The following is a 6,000-nucleotide window of genomic DNA, read 5'->3' as shown; positions in this document are numbered from 1 at the left end:
GATGTTGCACTTCCTCGTCCGGGGTGAAAGGTGACAGACCTAGAACGGTGTTTGTCATGAGACATATAGGAAAGTCACATAAACGCCTGAGTGTCCGAACAGTTTGGACTACAAAACCATGATGAGACTCTCACAAACATGATGGTGTCCACCGTTTTGATCTATGACCCCACACACACACACACACACACACACACACACACACACGTGTCAGGAGACCCTTCTGAAGTCGCTGATCTGCTAACTTCTGTCCGTAGCATCCAAACAGTTTGGGATACACACTAATATGACCCCTCCGTGGAAAGGTGAGATTCTCAGGAACACGTACATGGGACGCCGACAGGACAAGACTCATATCCCCCCTGGTACCAGTTGAAGAAAAAACATGTTTTAAGTACATATGGAGACTATTTAGTAAGAAAAAATAAGGGGGTTAAACACATGTAAATAGATATATAATAAAAGTGTTTCCTGATCTTCCTTATAGCTCTCAGATATTCAGAACCAGCTACCTTTTTTTTGGGGAGACTACAGCATCTGTTGTTAGATGTAGTGAATATGTTATTCTATGCATTTCTATGGGATCATAAGGACAAATACATATATATTTTTATTTATTAATTTATTTTTTTAAATGTATTTTTGTTTTATACTACTTTGTTTACTTTGCCTTAAAATTCCAAATGAAAAAGCAAAATGATCCTTGGTGACCTTCTTAAAACAATTCCATATATACAGGGAGAGAGGCGATTCCGATTCCATATAGAGGCACTGCATTCGGGAAACTATTCAAACCCCTTCCTTTTTTCCACATTTTGTTATGTTACAGCCTTGTGTAACAGTATAACTTTAGACCGTCCCCTCGCCCCGACCCGGGCACGAACCAGGGACCCTCTGCACACGTCAACAACAGTCACCCACGAAGCATCGTTACCCATCGCTCCACAAAAGCCGCGGCCCTTGCAGAGCAAAGGGGAACCACTACTTCAAGGTCTCAGAGCAAGTGATGTCACCGATTGAAACGCCACTAGCGCGCACCACCGCTAACTAGCTAGCTATTTCACATCCGTTACACTTACTCTGAAACGGATTCAATAAATAAAAGATCTTCATAAATCTACACACAACACAGGTTTTTGGAAATGTTTGCAAATGCATATATATATTTAAAAAATAAACATAAGTATTCCGAACCTTAGCAATGAGACTCGAAAATTGAGCTCAGGTGCATCCTATTTCCATCGATCATCCTTGAGATGTTTCTACAACTTGATTGGAGTCCACATATGGTAAATTCAATTGATTGGACATGATTTGGAAAGGCACACACCTGTCTATATAAGGTCCCACGGTTGACAGTGCATGTCAGAGCAAAAACCAAACCATGCGGTTGAAGGAATTTCTACTGCAGCATTGAAGGTTCCCAAGAACACAGTGGCTTCCATCATTCTTAAAAGGAAGAAGTTTGGAACCACCAAGACTCTTCCTAGAGCTGGTCGCCTGGCTAAACTGAGCAATCTGGGGAGAAGAGCCTTGGTCAGGGAGGTGACCAAGAACCCGATGGTCACTCTGACAGAGCTCCAGAGTTCCTCTGGGCCGTGGTAGGAGGTTATGATCGAAGACTTTTTTCTTTGTCATTATGGGTTATTGTATAGATTGATGAGGGGGTTATTCTGTATAAATTGATGAGGGGGTGTTATTGTGAGGGGGTAGATTGATGAGGGGTTATTCTGTATAAATTGATGAGGGGGTTATTGTGTAGATTGATGAGGGGGTTATTGTGTATAGATTGATGAGGGGGTTATTCTGTATAGATTGATGAGGGGGTTATTGTGTAGATTGATGAGGGGGTTATTGTGTATAGATTGATGAGGGGGTTATTCTGTATAAATTGATGAGGGGGGTTATTGTGTATAAATTGATGAGGGGGTTATTGTGTATAGATGTGTATAGATTGATGAGGGGGTTATTGTGTAGATTGATGAGGGGGTTATTGTGTATAGATTGATGAGGGGGTTATTGTGTAGATTGATGAGGGGGGTTATTGTGTATAGATTGATGAGGGGGTTATTGTGTAGATTGATGAGGGGGTTATTGTGTGGTTTGATGAGGGGGTTATTGTGTGGATTGATGAGGGGGGTTATTGTGTGGATTGATGAGGGGGGGGTTATTGTATAGATTGATGAGGGGGTTATTGTGTGGATTGATGAGGGGGTTATTGTATAGATTGATGAGGGGGAGGGTTATTGTGTGGATTGATGAGGGGGTTATTGTATAGATTGATGAGGGGTTATTGTGGGATTGATGAGGGGTTATTGTGTAGATTGATGAGGGGGTTATTGTGTGGATTGATGAGGGGGTTATTGTGTAGATTGATGATGGGGTTATTGTGTGGATTGATGAGGTGGTTATTGTGTATAGATTGATGAGGGGGTTACTGTGTATAGATTGATGAGGGGGTTATTGTGTATAGATTGATGAGGGGGTTATTGAATAGATTGATGATGGGGTTATTGTATAGATTGATGAGGGGGTTATTGTGTATAGATTGATGAGGGGGTTATTGTGTAGATTGATGAGGGGGTTATTGTGTTGATAGATTGATGAGGGGGTTATTGTGTAGATTGATGAGGGGGTTATTGTGTAGATTGATGAGGGGGGGGTTATTGTGTATAGATTGATGAGGGGGGGGGTTATTGTGTAGATTGATGAGGGGGTTATTGTGTAGATTGATGAGGGGGGTTGTTGTGTATAGATTGATGAGGGGGTTATTGTGTATAGATTGATGAGGGGTTATTGTGTAGATTGATGAGGGGGTTATTGTGTAGATTGATGATGGGGTTATTGTGTAGATTGAGGAGGGGGGTTATTGTGTAGATTGATGAGGGGGTTATTGTGTAGATTGATGATGGGGGGTTATTGTGTAGATTGATGAGGGGGTTATTGTGTAGATTGATGAGGGGGTTATTGTGTAGATTGATGAGGGGGGTTATTGTGTGTAGATTGATGAGGGGGTTATTGTGTATAGATTGATGAGGGGGTTATTGTGTATAGATTGATGAGGGGGTTATTGTGTAGATTGATGATGGGGTTATTGTGTATAGATTGATGATGGGGTTATTGTGTATAGATTGATGAGTGGGGTTATTGTGTATAGATTGATGAGGGGGTTATTGTGTATAGATTGATGATGGGGTTATTGTGTATAGATTGATGAGGGGGTTATTGTGTATAGATTGATGAGGGGGGTAATTGTGTAGATTGTTGATGGGGTTATTGTGTAGATTGATGAGGGAGGTTATTGTGTATAGATTGATGAGGGGGTTATTGTGTATACATTGATGAGGGGGTTATTGTGTAGATTGATGAGGGGGTTATTGTGTGTAGATTGATGAGGGGGTTATTGTGTATAAAATGATGAGGGGGTTATTGTGTATAAATTGATGATGGGGTTATTGTGTAGATTGATGAGGGCGTTATTGTGTAGATTGATGATGGGGTTATTGTGTAGATTGATGAGGGGGTTATTGTGTAGATTGATGATGGGGTTATTGTGTGGATTGATGAGCGGGTTATGGGGTGTAGATTGATGAGGGGGTTATTGTGTATAAATTGATGATGGGGTTATTGTGTATAAATTGATGAGGGGGTTATTGTGTAGATTGATGAGGGGTTATTGTGCAGATTGATAAGGGGGTTATTGTGTATAAATTGATGAGGGGGTTATTGTGTAGATTGATGAGGGGGTTATTGTGTAGATTGATGAGGGGGTTATTGTGTAGATTGATGAGCGGGTTATGGGGTGTAAATTGATGAGGGGGGTTTGTGTAGATTGATGATGGGGTTATGGGTCATTGTGTAAAAAAAATATTTAATCAATTTTAGAGTAAGGTTGTAATGTAACAAAATGTTGATCAAGTCGAGGGGATCTTCAACATCCTGTAATAGTCACTCATACTTCCCCTAATAACGGATGATATGACTTCCACATTTCATCAGGTACAAACATGCAGTCAATTACATGAATATATACGAAGGTCACAAAATAGTTTAAAATTCTAATTGATCTGTGTTGATGTGAGTGTCTGTATATCTGTGTTACGTGTATGTGTTAGGGGGAGGATGGTCTGTGAGAAAGGCAGGTACTGTAACCTTACAGCTGAACCAGCAGAGTACTATGATGCACCAAATGTGCTTAACTTTGATTAGTTGATCACTTCTCTGTCTGTCTGTCTGTCTGTCTGTCTGTCTGTCTGTCTGTCTGTCTGTCTGGTCTGTCTGGTCTGTCTGGTCTGTCTGGTCTGTCTGGTCTGTCTGTCTGTCTGTCTGTCTGTCTGTCTGTCTGTCTGTCTGTCTGTCTGTCTGTCTGTCTGCCTGTCTGTCTGTCTGTCTGTCTGTCTGTCTGTCTGTCTGTCTGTCTGTCTGTCTGTCTGTCTGTCTGTCTGTCTGTCTGCCTGTCTGCCTGTCTGTCTGTCTGTCTGTCTGTCTGTCTGTCTGTCTGTCTGGCGCAGGAGAGTCAAACGGAGTGTACATGGAGTCTTTTAATATAAGTCCACTTAACATGCTCCAAAGACTAAATACATAAATGAACATGGGTAGGAGGACCCGTCGCGCACCTATTCAACCATAAAACAACACTCGACATAAAACAATCTCTGACAAAGACATGAGGGGAAACAGAGGGTTAAATACACAACAGGTAATGAATGGGATTGAAACCAGGTGCGCGGGAAGACAAGACAAAACCAATGGAAAATAAAAAATGGATCATAATGGCTAGAAGACCGGTGACGTCGACCGCCGAGCACCGCCCCAACAAGGAGAGGCAACGACTTCGGTAGAAGTCGTGACAACATGTCAGATTTCAAAAAGGCTTTACGGCGAAAAGCAAACGATGCTATTATTTCTGAGGATAGCACCTCCATAAACAAAATAGAGAAAACATATTTCAACACTGCAGGCGCAGAAATAAAACATAGAAATAAAATATAAATCCTTACCTTTGACGAGCTTCTTCTGTTGGCACTCCAATATGTCCCATAAACATAACAAATAGTCCTTTTGTTCGATTAATTCCGCCGATATATATCCAAAATATCAATTTATGTGGCGCGTTTGATCCAGAAAAACACCGGTTCCAACTTGCGCAAAGTGACTACAAAATATCTCAAAACATTTCAAACTACTTTTTGTAATTCAACTTTACGTATTTAAAAAAAGTAAATAATCAACAAAATTGAAGACGGGATGATCTGTGTTCATTACAGGAAGAAAACAAACTGTAGCTTTCTGGTCACGCGCCTCTATCTAACAGTACACATGAAGTGACCCTCGTTTTGAACAGGGCCACTTCTTCATTACACAAAGGAAAAACCTCAACCAATTTCTAAAGACTGGTGACATCCAGTGGAAGCGGTAGGAACTGCAAGCAAGTCCCTTAGAAATCTGGATTCCCAATGAAACCTCATTGAAAAGAGATTGACCTCAAAATAAAAATTTTAAAAAATTCGGAATGGTTTGTCCTCCATTGTTTCGCCTGCTACATAAGTTCTGTTATGCTCACAGACATGATTCAAACAGTTTTAGAAACTTCAGAGTGTTTTCTATCCAAATGTACTAATAATATGTATCTTATCTTATCTTCTGGGGATGAGTAGCAGGCAATTCCACATGCTGGCCCCTATCATAGAGAAGTGTTTTGGGGTACACAAGGGAAAATAAATAAGCATAAATATGGGTTGTATTTATAATGGTATTTGTTCTTAACTGGTTGCTCTTATCTTGTGGCAACAGGTCCCAAATCCTTACCTTTGATATTGGTACACTGTTTTATCTCACCCAGTAGATATGGGAGTTTATCAAAATTGGATTTGTTTTCGAATTCTTTGTGGATCTGTGTAATCTGAGGGAAATATGTATCTCTAATACGGTCATACATTGGACAGGAGGTTAGGAAGTGCAACTCAGTTTCCACCTCATTTTGTGGGCAGTGTGCACATA

Source organism: Oncorhynchus tshawytscha, linkage group LG24 (assembly GCF_018296145.1).
Source record: "Oncorhynchus tshawytscha isolate Ot180627B linkage group LG24, Otsh_v2.0, whole genome shotgun sequence".
In the NCBI taxonomy this organism is placed as follows: domain Eukaryota; kingdom Metazoa; phylum Chordata; class Actinopteri; order Salmoniformes; family Salmonidae; genus Oncorhynchus; species Oncorhynchus tshawytscha.
Note: the sequence above shows the minus strand (reverse complement) of the source record.